The following is a 16,820-nucleotide window of genomic DNA, read 5'->3' as shown; positions in this document are numbered from 1 at the left end:
GAACTGCTCACATTTGGTCAGATGGAGGTTCAAGGTCGGGATTTGCGTATGTATCTTGGAATCCATTGCGATCTGCAATTTTACAATGCGCGTGTTTTCTTTCTGTCTGGATGTGAACTTTCTACTCGCAGTCAACTGCTATTTCTGAAATTAACGATCAATGCTGAACCAGGCCCAATGTGCGATAATAAGCCGTAACTAATTTTCTTTCATTTTCAACAAATATTATCTGCCATATTGGATCGACCAAAGAACGATCGGACACAGTGAATAATGCCCAGAATCAGTTTTCCTAAGAAAGGTCTCGTGGGCGTCAACTTTTGAAATCGTGTTTTATTGCATCACCCACTGAAGGGTTACGCGGCTTTAATTAACCCTCGAGTTTACCGTAAGCTTCAAAGTGATTTAAAGGCACAAAGGGGAATGGAAAAAAGGCTTTCGGATCTGACTAAAACATACGGCGTGAATGAGCCAGCGAGATTATTGCGCTAGCAGCCGGTATACGGCCTCTGGCTCTGCGCGGCCTCTGATTACGACTTGCCTCTTTAGGTAATGAATTTTTTAGCATGGCCATCTCTTCTGCTGTTGAATTGCTGACCTGGTGCTGATGCAAATACACAGCGGAGGGGATGTAAAGTTCACGCTGGGAAAATCGCACCACAAAAAAACTGTCATTAACTCATTCGTCATAGTGAATAAAACTCCATGGTGACACATCATGATCTCCATGTGGGGACATGGTCCCTCCCGGCCTATCTGAGCTTTACCCAGGAAAATTCTGGGGTTCATTGTCGCTACTGTATAATGCTCAGATGGTTTTTGCACCCAACACCTTTTGTTATAATATAATATTTATTCTCTGCACTACTCAACCTTAAACTCACAGGATTTCATTGTGCGTTGTTTTTATATCTAACGGGTGACAGTCCTTTTTACCTCAAATTCATCCATGTTTGCACTTTCTCCCTTATCTATTTAATCCTCCCCCCCCCCCTCTCCTCCTCTCCTCGCTCACCTCTCACTATAACACCATAATGTCTTTCTCCTCCAGGGGGGAGACTGACACTGACACTGTGGACTCAGCTATGTGCAGACCCCTTCGGTCAGGGGAGATTTAAGACCTTCCCATATCTCTGGTAGTAAATGGACACATAAAACTGACAGAAAGACGCACATAGGGCCGCCTGTTAAAATTTTATTACTAATCACTTGCAGGCTGGTCAGTCTATTTAACCTGAGCTTGTTCCTTGGAGGGATGTGCTGTCTCCTTGACATTCGGGTGCGGCGTTAACCCCCATTTTGATCTGCAGTTGGAAGACATGTCATTCCCCAGATATAAAAATGCTGCTGTAATATATATATATATATATATTTATATATATATATATATATATATATATATATATATATATATATATATATATAGTGCATAAAACGGAGTCACTCACCAGTCTTGACTGGAGAAAGAATTTCAATCAGGCAGCATATATATATGGCTAAATACTCCTCAATTCTGAGGTGAAGTACCGACAGTGAACACTAGAGGCCACTCAAAATAACAAATTACCCCTTAACAGAAAGTGAAAGCAAAATGATCTCAGCTCGTAATCCCAAAATAAGTGAAATTTTTCAACATATGAAACTGATAATGATCAGAAGCTTAATAATGGTTGCGGATTCGGTTCGATCGGTTAAAAGGGCGACCAGGAAAATTGGTGAGAACTTCCAGAAAGACTGATACAAACAGGCTCTGCCAGGCCTGAACTCATCTTAGAGATAAGGGGTACATTTAAAGTGTGAATTTTTACTAGTGGGAGATGAAGTCTATAACAGCCAATCAAATTCTAGCTATTATCCTCCAGAAGGTGGTAGCTAAATAAGAAAAATTTCTATTACTTCTTAAAAAAAAAAAAAAAAAAACGGCTCAAACTTTAGTCAATTAACCCCAAGGGAGCCATCAGCCTACTGTATATCCTGGGAAGGACATCAGAATGTCTCCTGACTGGTCGGTAGAATTTCTCCAGTTTGCCCCATTGTACATCATGGGGTGGGGAAGTCACCGCTGTCCCAATTTCCACCACTTTCCCTCAGTTATTAGGCAATTATGCCATTTATAAACTGTTAAATATGGATCAGTTTTGAACTCTTTTTACTCTGTTTTTATGACATAAAAAGCATGTATATAAGTAGTAGTATCTATATAAGTAGTTCAGTCAATAGCCAGACTATAGAATATTATTGTTTATGTATATGGCACCAACATGGAATGCAGCTCTTCACAGAGAATGGTCATTCAATCATATTAGTTATAATATAATAATAATCATTATGTTTTATCTATATGGCGCATTTCCACAAAAGGACAATGGGCCAGATGCAATAAGCTTCAAAAGTGATAAAATGGAGAGTGATAAACAGCCAGCCAATCAGCTCCTACCTGCCATGTCACAGGCTGGGTTTGAAAAATGTCAGGTAGGAGCTGATTGGTTGGTTGTTTATCACGCTCCATTTTATCACTTTTGAAGCTTAGTACATCTCGCCCTGAGAGAGGAGTGGGGGACAAAATTTGACAGTGGGCAGATCAGCTCCTGGGTGGAAGCTATTAGTCTTGGCGTCAGTGGTGAGTGGGCAATTGGAGTTCCGTGCTGAGAGGCATCCATGACGACCGCTGTGTAACCATGCTGCCGGTGCTTATGGGTACTAAAGGATCAATAAGGCCATTAGGATTGTGGGCAAACAGAAACGGGGAGTCTGAGGCCACTGCAGGTGGCTTCTCTCTGTTTGTATACAAAGAATTATCTGGAATCTGTGTAATGTGGAAATCAGAAGCTGCTGTTTCCTGAAGGAAGACGTGTCTGCCAACATATTTGGGACACACTCAGCGTTTAAGTGATGCAGAGTTTGAAAACAATTTTTCTAAGGGGCTAAAGATGCCATTGACCTCTGCTCATCTGACACTGATTCGCTAGTGACCAACAGATGTCTGACATTAACCAGGTTATTCACAGACAAGGAGCCCGTGCCGCTGGGCCATGCGCATCCCATGGAGACAGGTGTCCAAATTACAGACCCACAACAAATGAGTTATCTGACCTCCGTGGGGTCAAAGGAGGGGTCAGAGGTCAGCTATGTGTTGTCTGTCTGTGTTTCCAGCACAAGGAAAACAAAGTGTTAAATGTTCAGTAATTAGCGGTGTTAAATGAACATGATACTAGCACTTTACTTACTGCAGACAGCCTACATCCTTCAGCCAGAGGTTACTGCAGCAGATGAGGGGATGCTATAATGGTATTACTATAGGAAAAATATAGTGGGTGATTCTGGTTTACCCGCCCAAATTCGCAACGGGACCGATGTTGAAGATTTGCTTATCTGTGCAGGTCTTCACTGCGGGCTGCCGCGGAGACTTGCGTAGACTCTGAGGCGTACGCAGCGGGGAGGGGTGGGGTATGCAGGAGGCGGCCAGGGGGCGAACGCCCTGTGTTTCCTGGGTGTAGCAATGAAAATGCTGGGTGCGAGTGGGGGCGGCCACCTGTCTTCCCGGGAGTGGGTTAGCCGACGTCACCGGATGTGAGCTGCCACCCTGTTCTTGGAGCAGGGCGCCACAAATCTAAGCACCAGATAGCGACCATAGCGACTTATGCTGAATGGTGTAATTAATGGTACAACTCTGGGTATGTCCTAAGACAAATTATCACGGTATAGCATACTGTACAGTATAAGACGTACTTTGTTTTTGTGGTGTGTGTTTTGTTGTGTTTGATTTGTGTATTTGCAGTGTGTGTTGTTTATGTCTACTGCATTGCCCAGGCACACATCAGGCCCACGGCCCAGTGCCCAGCTGCCACAAATCTATCACAAAATCCTCAGGCCTCATACCAGCAGCAAAACATCTCCGAGCTGGGGCCCTGGGCCAATTAACCCGCCAGCATTGCAAACTTCCTAAAGCTTCAGCGGATCTACGGGCCAGCTGTATGGTTAATTCCTTGTCCACTAATTGGCCAAGTAAAGGGGTTAAAGTTCTGTGTTGTGGCTCCCATGATGGTAATTTCATTTGCTCTGTTATTTGCAGTTATTTGGCTTTGATAGGCCCTGTCCCTACCCCCTTCCCGCTCCTTTCATTCCCTCTTCTCATTTTGCGTATTGATCCGGTGCTAATGGAGGAATCAGACACCAGACCCTCCCAGCGTCTCCCCCCCAGTTTGGGAGAGGCGATCAATGGCTGGAACAACCAGAGGGTCCTAATCCACTTGGAGCAAGTCCCTGCATTTATAACAACCATCCTCACTGGAAGCAAGCGACAACTGTCCAGACGGATGTGGTGTTATTTGAGCAGAATTAGGCCAAAGTGGGGAAAGCTTCCACACCTACAGGCTGAGGTTCGCTTTATCTGTCAATAATAGATCAATAAGTATTTGGAACAACGGATCGTATTGAGCATGTGCAATCGCAAATAGCATAAAAAATGGCGTAGGGACCGTCGCAATCCCCTCGCAATTTAACTCACAGGAAGCTGACGTTTGGGGGTGGTAACCGGAAAAAAAGAGCAGGCGTGCCCTGCTGTTTATTTATTTATTTACAGTTTCTTATATAGCACAGCAGATTCCGTTGCGCTTTACAATAGCGTTTTATGTGACGGTCTGTGACTGTCTCGGTCACCAGCCATCAAATGATTTTTCCCCGTTTGCAAATAAATGTCAGTTAAAACTGACTTTTATTTAGCTCGGACATGTCAGACAATGCCCCGCCCTGTTCTGTAGGCTTCGTCACGCCTGTGTTCACATGGAGGCGCCCAGCATTTTCCTGGGCGCACCGACCGGTTTTTGAGGGCGCACCCAGGAAACGCTGGCCACCGCCCGCCCCAATGTGTGCTGTGAAAGTCACCTAAGGCATTCTCACAATGGATCTGCACATAATCGCCCACAGACAGTCCCCAAAACAACGAAACAGGGCCGAATTCGCCAAAAAACATGAATGAAACTGAAAAAATCAATGCGTTTTTCCTGTGATAGGAGTACCACAACTGTACATTGACAATGATTATGGTTAAGAAACCAAGCGCGGTGAGGTAGAACTCTCCGACGGACAAATAACTGCACATAACTGCAGGAGGAACCGCTGCCAACTTGAATTCCACCCGGCATCATCCTGAATAGGTCAAATCTCGGAATGAAAAACTCTTTCAACTGAAGATTTTCCCCATCTCGGGATGAACAACATTTTTTTTCCTAATCCTTTGAATGGCAGAAACAAAAAGCATTTAACAACTCCAGCCACATGTGCTCCACAGCTTCTTCAAGCCTTTTAAACATTGTGAGATATCAAGAAATTAGGCGGTGTATTATTTTTGGCAGCCCTTGGATTACAGATGCAGAGACCTAGAGTAAATCCCACACGCCAGCATCTGTGCTCCGGGGAAGGAAGCCCCCTCATCGGGGTCCGGCGCTCGTGACAAGAGCCTGAAAAAGAAAGGTGGAACTCGAACCTCCTGGATACAATTGTGTCAACATGTTAAATGTCCAGATCAATGGATTTCACACAGCAAGCTACCGAGGCCTTTCTAAGCCAGAGTGTGAGCATTTTAAACCCTGAGCTTGGTTGTAACACAAACCTGCAACTCAATAATTTAAAGGGGGAGCCATGACTGTCTACTCAGCCCTCCACAGTAAAGAAGCAAATTGTGAGACTTGTCAATGAGTCAAAACAGTACGTGTGATGGCTTGGGTGAATGTCAGCAAGGTTAAACAATACTGAGAAGGCCGGGGAGGGAGGTTTAATGATATCACCTTACCGCTCATGAGATAATCAAAGCTGAACACACGGGCCCCAGCAGCAGCCCGAGCCTGCCTTCTGAGGTAGAACTCTCAACATCCCATTGTCCTCTCCTATCTTATCCATATGTTCATCTACAGCTCAACACGTTCAAAACACCCATCCATCTTCATGAAAGGTCAAGTATCAGCGTATTTGGACATTTGACATTTTCATGTCCTGGTGAGCAATCGACAGGGGGGATGTCAGGCCAGAGGCAAAAGGTTGATTGCCATAAAATGGCTGATATGTCGGTTATGGAGAATGAAGGCTTAGGGCCCGGAATATCTAGTACTGGTGGAAGAAAATGTCCTGAGGAACGTCCGTATATGGCAATATTCCAAATAAATAACAGAAAAAAAAGGAAAAAAAAACACAGTTGTGATTTTAAGGGGCATACACACGGGGCATTCTTCTCCCCATTTTTAAGTGATCTGACTAGATCGCTTAGAAATGGAGCACCGATCACTGCATGTGTATAGCACCGGGCCCGGCGATGCGAGGTCCTGCGTAATAAAATACAGGGGGGGGGGAGATGCTAGTTTAATATTACACTGCAGTACTATTGTTTTACATATATAATACTTTTAGCTTAATATTTGTTTTGTTTTAGCATATAGTGGCCAATTTTTCAACACGTTTCAGCTATTTAAAATGTTGTTCCTAACTGCCATGAGTTTGAAAAATGACAGTTGGTAGCTGATACACAAAGAGTTTTAAATAGCTAAAATCTGTGATAGTGGACCAGTTGGCTATTATCGCTCCTATTGTCGCTGTGGCATGCACACTTATTTTCAGGTGTGGTTTAATGTGAACCATGGGAAAAGGCTAATACTGTCCCTGTCACCCTACGTGAGTGTGATTCCAGGTAAACCTTTGTAAATTAGAGAGGAAATTAAAGTAAGCCTCCTCTGAACTCACTAACATTCACATATGGATGGAGCTTTATGTAATATAGGATCACCAAGGTCATTTATATTTACGCACAGTTTCAGAGACTATGGCCCTTCTTCTGGTTCACTCGCAAAGGCAAATTCCTTCTCAAATGCACTGCAGGTGGGGCAGATGTAACTGGTACAGAGAGAGTTAGATTTGGGTGGGGTTTTACTTCAAAGTGAGATCTATATTGCAGTGTAAAAATAAAGCAGTCAGTATTTTCCCTGCAGAGAAACAAAATAACTCAAATCTAATTCTCTCTGCACAAGTTACATCTGCCCCACCTGCAGTGCACATGGTTTTGTCCATTTGAGAAGGAATTTGCCTCTGCGAGTGAACCTGGGTTTTCCGCATGATTGTGTTTATATATGAGGATGGACCACACACAGATCGTAGCACAGGTGATACGGGATTCGGATGAGGCGCTCACAGTGGGTGACTTTCTGCATCTAGGAGCTTTGAAGTCATTTGTACAACAGCTGAATCATCACATTCTAGCAGTAAAGAGAAAGAAAGTGTAGAGGAAACGCTATAGACTGGGAGGGCGATAGATAGGGAGCGAGAGAGAGAGTAGAGGAAGAGAGAGTGTGTGCATACGAGACAAAGGGTTCTATGTACTAAGCCTGGGTAAGATATAAAGTACCAATCAGCCAGCCCCTAACTGTCATCTCTCCAACATAGCCTGTGATATGGCAATCAGGAGCTGATTGGCTGGTACTATAACTCTACCCACTTTATCTCTCTCTCCAAGTATATGGGGTCTTTGACTGGGATGGATAGAAACAAGAGAGAGAGGAAAGAGAGAAAGACAGGAACTGGGAGGCAGGTAAAGAGGAAGAGAACCATGGCTGCTCAGGGGGCGGGCGGCTGAGGTCACATGACGTCAAGGTGGCCTCAGGGTCCGCCCCAATTCGGCAGCAATCGGCCATATTAAAAAGTCTAGGCCTACTTTTCATACCGAAGAGGGGAAAAATCATTCGATGGTGAGGGACCATCGAATGTTTTTTTTTCCTCCGTGCGGACGGATGCGAGCGGATGTGTAAGTGTACCTGTGAACTTCAGGTCCTTGTCGGCTGCAAGAAACATAAGAATACCGAGCAGGGTTCAATATCTGTGGAACTCGCTGTTCTGCGGTTCTTGGGTTTGAATTTCCACACTTAACTGTCGGTCAGGAGAATTCCGCTGATCACCCACTAGTAACAATGACTTAATATCCACTCCTGGGGTGGTTTGGATTCTCCTTGAACCCTCTGGGTGGTGTTGTCCTTTCTTTGCAGTTTGGGTGGTGCGAACAAGCAGAACGTGGGGACCTCACGCTGCTTGTTTGCTCAACATGTGAAACATATGTCACCCCAAGAAGACAGCATTTATTTTACATGGCGGCCCCCGGGGTTTCAGCTCCTTTACTTACTGCACTATTTATTTTTTTCCTTTGCTTTTTAATTACTTTTGGAACATTTGAGGCTGAGAGCACTAACGACTTTGGACCACACCGAAGAAAGCGGTTGTTTCCTCATACCGTATTCCTGGGGGAAATGTACACGGAACATTGTACACACATTTTTACACAACCACAATAGGATCTTTTGGGTTCTAAAGGTTGTGCAAGCTAACATACAGACAGTGCACAATGCCGAACAGTGGTGATTATTATCTATCTATATATAAAAGGCTAACTACGCCTCTCCTCTGTGAGGTGAAGTACCACCAGTGACCACTAGAGGCCACTCGACGGACCCTATTACTCCTTTGTGTGCTAAAATATGTCATAACAGAAAGTGGAAGCAATTTGTACAGGGACACTGGTGTGTTTAAAACTTGCTGGATATGAAGATATTTCAAAACAAAACTTTTTGAAAAACAAAAAAAACACAGTATTTTCAAAATGTAATAAATATAATCGATCGCCACGATCTGTATGCATGTGCAGTCATTCACCCGGCCTGCAGCGCAGCGATCGGGTCTGAATGCCTCCCAAAGTCACACACAAAGCCTGATGAACAATAAAAAGCTTCAAAAACTACAATAACAACCTTATAGAAAATAAAAAAGTGGTCAGGTGTAATAATGATCTGATTGTAATATAAAATCTGCTGTCTGTTCAGCGAGGGGGTTTCATGGCACCTGCTAATGCAGGGAACGCACTGACCCTTCCTGCCTGGGGTATGGGTCATAGAGTCGACACATATTAGGACAACATGCATTGGGTTGACTAAAGAAGGTTGACATAGCTTAAGTCGACATATGAAATAGGTTGACATGTCTAAGGACGATAGGGTTGGAAGGTTGACACAAACGTTAGGTAAAAAAATGGCTAGGTCGACAATTTAAAGGTTGACATGAGTTTTTCACAGTTTTTGGTCTGAACGTCGACATGGTCGACATGGACACCGTCAAAGTGTTTTGTGTCCCCTTGCAATGCTTCGGGCATACTATTCTATTCTTACTCCACGTCCTAGTGGATGGTAAGGCATGAAATACCGCCTACCCGCCCTAGTTGATGGTAAGGCAAAAAACACTGCCTGACGACACGTCGGCTATAACAAAAGTGAAAAACTCATGTCGACCTAACGACCTGCTGGACAAGAAACTAACAAAGAGAAACACCCACCCATAAAGTTTCATTCTATCATTGGAACGTGTAATTCGGAAGGGAGAGAGAAGCCTGGAAATATGACATAATCTGCTGGAGGTGTCTGTCCATAAGCTGTGCTTCTATGTATGGGCAGAGGGTGATTTTAGTGCGGTCAGTGATCTTACAAGAGAAAGCGGTGACAATGGGTCTATAAAACGTACGGTGCAGCAAAGGGGAGGCCGCTGCCTAGAGGGAAGGGAGATAGAAAAAAAAATAAATGCATCTTTTAGCAACCTGATCCTCAAATCACGGACCCCTAGAGATGTGAACAAACCATGCTCTACAGAATTAAAGGAGCAACATTTCATGGGAAATTCAATAAATGATCCTGTATAGCCAGACGTCTGTAAACAAAGGTCTCCAAATCGAATCACGGTCTGGACTCCAGGCCGCATTTATGGACCGAATGCCGGAATATTACCCCAAACATCTTTAGCTATTTTGAGGGAGGAGCACTGACGGCGTTATTCAAAAAGGGTCATAGAAAAATGTATAAAAAAAAATGACTTTGCAAGAAGAGTTGAATATATATAGGGTACTGGCAAACATTTTATATGGGCCCGTAAATTCTTTCTTTGCACAAAATCTGTGATCCGCAGCCAAAACCCCCCAAAAAGAGTCCGAGGAGCGGCGAGGCTGCCGTTATAAACAGGGCACATGTGTGGTCTATAGATGCTGCTCGATTTTGGCAGCTAACGTTTTTAGTGATGCCAATGAAAACGGACTACTACATGCAATAACTCCACCAGAAAAAAATTCAACGGGCAAGACGAGTTTTTCGGCAAAGTCTCCACTTGCAGGTGAGTCGGGCTAAGTTTAGAGAGGGCTCCAAGGCACCAGGGACCGGGAGGGTCCACTTAGAACGAGGACTTGTATATACTGTAATAGTGAATAAGATTAAGCTGAAGGTGCACAGCTACCCCTTGCATAAAGCACACATCTGTTCCCCATAATGATGTGTAAGTGGCGAATGGAAACTAGAGTTCCGTTTCGCATACCATGAAACAGAACTGGTAAAACGTGGAATAAAATCTAATTTACACCTACATTCAGAACTTCTTTTTACAATTACAACGTGGCCTTATAGGGCCAGATGTATCAAGCTTCCAAATGTGATAAATCTGGGCCATAGACGCAATTCTACACATTTCAATTCCATTGTGGTGGCGCGGGCAATTCTTCTTGTGCAAATGGGGCAATGGAAACCCAAGTTCTTTGCATTTTGTGTCCGCTCATTGTTTGTCGTAAATAATGAAAATTATTCTGGGTACTGGCCAGGCACAGACTAACCTTGTTGTCTGTGGAACTAAGAGGGACATGCGAGCACCAACCTGACAGGTCTCTTCTGTTCTTCTGTCACCATAAAGGGGGTCGGACAGACAGAATGGACTATAACTGCCTGCTGTCACTCTGTCAGGGAGATACTTGTCTGTGTCACCAAACAGACAAAACACCGCTCCCACCCACAGCTCCATGGTTGTGGGAAGGTCTGCCAGATAGTCCACGATAACCCAACAAGTCTGTGTGCCAGTCGGTGATGCAGACCCAATGCTGGAGTCTAGACACCAGCGAGATATTAAGATTTTGAATATGAATCGAGAAACGAGACAGCACCCTAGGACCCATTTGAAAACATTCTGTTACCCGCTCACTGTAAGCCGGAAGCATCAAGTCCTCTGTTTTATCATAGTACAGAACTAATTCTAATATATAGTCTAGAAACCGCTGTAACAATAACTGTATTGTTAGAGGTATTCTGAAGTCATTGCTTGTAATTGGTGATTTCTGATGTCATCACTTCTGTGTCCCTCGGTGTGCAAAATAAGGATGCAAATGGGCAAAAAAGCACACATAAGGGCAAAAAGATTTAGGACCTGTGGCATGTGGAGGTCATCCTACGATGAAATCCTGCAACTATTTCTTTACGCACGCCCTTTGCAAGGTGATTGACAGGAAGTTGGCGTCTGGGGTTGGAAACCGGCTGTTTAGTGGGAGTGCTAAGAAAAACGCAGGCGTGCCTAGGAAAACGCTGGGAGTGTCTGGGAAAATGCTAGGCGTGCCTAGAAAAATGCTGGGAGTGACCGGGAAAACGCTGGGCGTGCCTGAGCATTTTAGGGGAGGGTGTGTGACGTCAGTCCCAGCTCGTATATTCCTTTTTTCATCGTTCCGCTGAGTAAGTCCAGGGCTACGCGGTGCTTGTGCCCAGTGTCAAAATCATTTGATGGTGAGCCTGTTGTGATGGAGTTTGGACATTTTCGTATGGTTGTGAATGTATGTATAGCCGTAAACATCATTCACATAGCGATTACAATAATTCGCAAAGCTCTAACTAAACGCTGACCGGGTGAATTCGCGGCAGTGAAATCAGGTCTGAATCAGGCTTAGGTTTGGGTGGGATGTGTTCAAATTGAAATCTAAATTGCAGTCTAAAAACAAAGCTGTCTAACATCTGTGGGCTGCATGCAAAAGCAGCCAGTATTTACCCTGCAATATACATGCATTTGCTCACCTTGCATAGCAACGTGGTTTGTTCCAGACCCAAAATTACTTTTTGCTTTACTGAATCTGGCCATATGTCCCCTTTAGTTGAAATGATTGTGACTATCAGATGCAAGAAACCTATAAAAGATAATGCCAAGCAGCCTTTATATGATTATGGTCCGCTGCTGTGCTTTCTATTGCTCTTGCCGTGTACAATAGTGGGACCATTCTAATAAATAACATATTTAGAAGCATCCCTGAAAATTAAAAACTGTCCCAAAATAAAAAAAAAATAAAAAAATAGATGTCTCAGCTGGACGTAATACTATAACCCATGACAGACAGGGCCACTTTATTTGGTACCATTTGATGTGTTGTGATTAAGGTTTGTTAACTCATTAATCCCCGGCAGAGAAAACCACCCGGCTGCTCTTTCTGCACTATGGGTCTGTCCACTTAATTCGCTAACAATAGGAGCTGAAATCTCTCACTCTCACTCCTTCTGCAAATTGACTTCATGTTGTTCATGGTGACTGAAGATCTTCAGCATGTTTCTGGCAGGAGAGAGGATTCATGAAGCCCCCCCACCCGCTCAGCCTTGTTACCCCCCTGCAGTTTGGACTTTCTCTATGCTGCTTATATCAATGGCTGGAGAAAAGGCCCCACTTTGTCATGTCATGTACAGCTGTTAACCTCCTGTGGTCCCCAGCGGGAGGACATAGTGCTTTTATTTATGTATTTGCCAGTGTGACAATGGAGTGGCCGGGGTCCTGCTAAGCTCACTAGAATAGTACCACCAGCATCACTCTGTCACGGATTCTCATTCATCCCAGCCTTCCTGCCTCTCCTCCCATCTCTCCCTCTATCTGCCGGGCCAGTGCTGCAGGTGTTCCGCTGAATTAACCCATTGCATAGTTATAGGCACCATAGAAACGCAAATCGGACCTAACAGCGAGGGTGGGGAGGGGGGCTGATTAGTTCACTTGGAGGTCCCAACTCAGGGAAAGAAATAAGAGAAAGTGAAGGAGGGAGATGAGCCAGTAGCTGTTGGAGTGACAGGGCTGCTGCCTCAGCACCAAACTGACTTCAATACGTGTTAATAAATAGCTAAAAAAACACGTCTGAAACTGGAAGTTGGACACAGCAGCTCTGACTGGCAGCGGCACAGTTCTGTAATTGAGTAGGAGAATGGTGACCCTGAAATGCAAATATATAAAACGGAGAATTCTAAGGGGCCTCCTCAGTAAGGGGCAGCTATAGATCTTTCATTGCCGCTTACTGCAGAGATAGAAAATCTGGTTTTGCCTCAATGTAATAAGAACCTGTCTCCAGTGAGTGCTACACGGATGCCCGAGGGGCGAGTGTGAGTGGCTTCCATATCCACATTTCCAGAGATACCAGGCGGTGGCGATAACCGGCGATGGCTGTCACCACCCTGGGGGGATGCTCTTCTCCAGTGAGGTGGGCTTTTATCCATTGTATGAGTGTGATTATACTGTATAGGTCAGCTATTTCCAAAGCTGTAATTTGCATGTGTAAGAGTGGTGCTGCGCAGGTGTTAGAGTGGCGCTGTACATGCATCAGAATGGAAGAGGGCATGTGTCAGAGTAGTGCTACATGTGTATCAGAGTGGTGCTGTGCATGCGTCCAAGTGGCACTGAGCATGTATTAGAGTGACACTGTGAATGAGTCAAATTGGTGCTGTGCTTGCATCAGAGTGGCACTGTGCACACATCAGAGTGACACTGCGAGTGAGTCAAAGTGGTGCTGCGCTTGCATCAGAGTGGCACTGTGCACACATCAGAGTGACACTGCGAGTGAGTCAAAGTGGTGCTGCTTGTATCAGAGGGGTTGTGCATGCCTCAGAGTGGGGCTATGCATGCGTCAGAGTGGTACTGCACATGAGACACAGAGTGGCACGGCGCACCCATTAGTGAGGCACTGCGCATGTGCCAGGGTACTGAAGGTGTACAAATACCCACAGCTGTGGTATGAGCATATTTTCTGCTGCATAGGGAAAACCTGGCGCCCATCTCTGTACCAGGCCCTATGTCCTCATTTATCAACTAGTACTCTATCTCACTAATGCAGTTCTATTCCATATACAAATATTGAAGAAGAGAATTCAGTATGCAAAACAATTTACAGTTTGGGCAAGTTTGGAATAAACAAATTTTGATGGTGATTGTGGTGCACCAATGTCCAGCCCAATCAGAGTCGTACATTATGGGGGACCAGGAAAAGGATCCTGCAGATATAGTAAGGTCCTATAGGAACCTCCAGTAACTCGACTTATTGCTCACAGAGAAATGAGCAAAACAGTTTGTCTGTCGCGAACGACAGCAGAACGCCAACCACGCAGCGCCATTTGGGGTACCGCGAGTAACATCAGATCTAAAGGCATCTGGATTAGGCCCTGAGGGGTGTGGATCATTCGTTCGACCACTGAAGGTCAACGGTCCTTAGGTCGAAACCTGAAAAATGTCAACTTGGCTTTAGGCCGACATGGTCATTATATCGACACAAGCATTAAGCTAACATTGGAAAGGTAGACTGTCAAAAGGTCGACATAGGTTTTTCACTGTTTTTTTTTTTGTCCCAAATGTTGACACCGTGGACATGGACACCGAAAAAGTGCACCGCGTTCGCTCGCAATGCTTCAGGCTTGGTTCCTTATTACACTCACAGTACTATTATATTCTCCCTCCCTAGTGGATGGTAGGGCATGAAATACCGCCTGACGGCACATGCCGTTTCCAAAAAGACGTACATTGACCTTTTGACTGTCAACCTAGTGACCTACACTGAATACGTACTGTCTCAATGCTTTCCAAGGCTGAATTAAATGTTGCTTAACTTTTAAAGGGTGCTTGTTACCGGTATGTTGGAGGTGCCCCGATGAGGGCACAGCATGGTCACTAGTGCCATGCCTCCTCTGCTGCCAAAATACTGCTTAGTGCCGGGTCATTTATTTATTTTATATCTTTTCCACCATTATAAAAGACACAAGCACGCTGCGTTCCAAATCTTTCCAACTCTGCGCGTCATAAAAAAAAGTATCAAGGAGGGAGAAGGAGGGGGGCGAAAAAAAAAAAGATGTTTTTAAGTTGCTAATAAAACTCAAAATGTAGACAGTTTGCAGCGAAATGGGCTGGGAGCTGGCTGCTTTCAGTTAAGCATCTTGTTTGTGTAATGTCAATCTTATGTAGTTGGCCACACCCAGTGTTGCCAGGGGAGTTGGGGGTGCGGTTTCCTGTTACTGCTGTTCTTGTTTAACATGGCTACTTGAAACTAGCATTCAGTGTCTGTCCTCATTTATTACATCTGAAACATGGTGTCAGAAGTTCCTGAGCCCACAAATGATGCTGATTATTGGTGGTGCAGCAGCTTAGGCTTATGAGAAAACCTGCAGAGACAAGACAAGGATAAGGATTGCATAGATATCAAGTGGATTGAATCATCATCGTGCTAAACTCCTCTGCCTTCTCTGGAGTGGAAGCTCAGCAACATGGCATCTACTAACAACATTCCTCCACCTGATGGGATGCAGATGAGTGGCAATTTGTGCACTAACTGGGAGAACTTTAGAGCAGAGTTTGAGGACTTTTCTTTAGCCACAGGCCTTACTGATAAATCAGCTCAGGTGCAAGCAGCCACACTAAGGAGAGTGATGGGCAGTGAGTGTCGCCATGTGTATAAGCACAACCTGAATCTAACTGCAGTGCAGCAAACAGATGTAAAGGCAATCCTGGATGCATTGGAAGAATACTTTAAACCTGCAAAAAATGTGATTTATGAAAGGTATATTTTTGGCTGCAGTAAGCAAGAGGAAGGAGAATCCATTGATAAGTTTGTTACCCGGCTGAGAGAAAAGGCAGCAACGTGTGAGTATGGCACATTAAAAGATGAACTTATAAGAGACAAATTAGTATTGGGCATAAACTGTGAAAGCACACGTCGCCGTCTCTTAAGAGAGCGGAATTTAGATCTGCCAGCAGCTATAGAGATGTGTCGCACAGCAGAGCTCACTGACCAGAGAATCAGGGCAATGGACAGACAGACTGATAATATAAATGCTGCAGACAGACAGCAGCACAGCAGGGGGAATGCACTGGATACCCCAAAGTATAGAAATCAGCAGCAGAGCTCACCAGCAGCCAGATACACAGCCTGTAAATACTGTGGTAATAGGCACAGGCAAGGGAAAGAGCAGTGTCCAGCATTTGGGAAAACCTGCAGCTCATGTGGTGTTACCAATCACTTTGCTAAAGTGTGTCTGTCAAGCAAGGGCTGGAATACAGCAGGAAGAGTGCACACAGTAGAAGACACACCTGGAGCTGAGACACAGAGTGCTGAGGGCATTTACACTACAGAATGCATTGGGACTGTAAGATCAGCAGGCCAGAAGTGGTTTGCACATCTGACTATTAATAATAAGAGGCAACCATGTCAGTTAGACTCAGGGGCAACATGTGATGTTATGAGTCTGGAAGATAAGATGAAATTGGCTCCTAGAGATCCATTACTGCCAAGTGACACTAAACTGAAGCTGTATTCTGGAGAGCTGATGAGATCATTGGGACGGTTCAGAACAGAATGTGTTGTTAGTGGATGCACCCACATGCTTACTTTTGAAATTGTGGAGGCCAATCAGAAACCATTATTATCAGGTTCCACCTGTGAGCGCTTGGGGTTGATGCAGTTTACTATTCCTGCTGAGCTACATAAGATGGAACATGACTTGTCTGGACCATTGAGGAAAGAGCAATTAATAGATGCCTATGATGATGTGTTCAAGGGACCAGTGAAATCTGTTCCTGGGGAAGTACATTTTGAACTTGATCCAAGTGTTCCACCATTCCAATGTGCTCCACGCAATGTGCCTATAGCCCTTAAGCCAAGAGTAAAAGCTTTACTAGATCAGTATGAAGTAGATGGACATATTGCACCTGTGACT

The 16,820-nt window shown here is 44.6% G+C and overlaps 1 protein-coding gene across 6 annotated transcripts in view; it reads right to left on the bottom strand.

Moving 5' to 3' along the window:
* The window catches only part of RNF220 (ring finger protein 220), a 192,794-nt gene that overhangs the window by 123,117 nt on the left and 52,857 nt on the right, over positions 1-16,820 (bottom strand). The gene's annotated exons all lie outside the window — the stretch shown is intronic.

This window comes from Crinia signifera, chromosome 8 (genome assembly GCF_055691185.1).
Source record: "Crinia signifera chromosome 8, ASM5569118v1, whole genome shotgun sequence".
Classification (NCBI taxonomy): domain Eukaryota; kingdom Metazoa; phylum Chordata; class Amphibia; order Anura; family Myobatrachidae; genus Crinia; species Crinia signifera.
The sequence above is the reverse complement of the archived record's forward strand: the minus strand, read 5'-3'. Positions and strand labels throughout refer to the sequence as shown.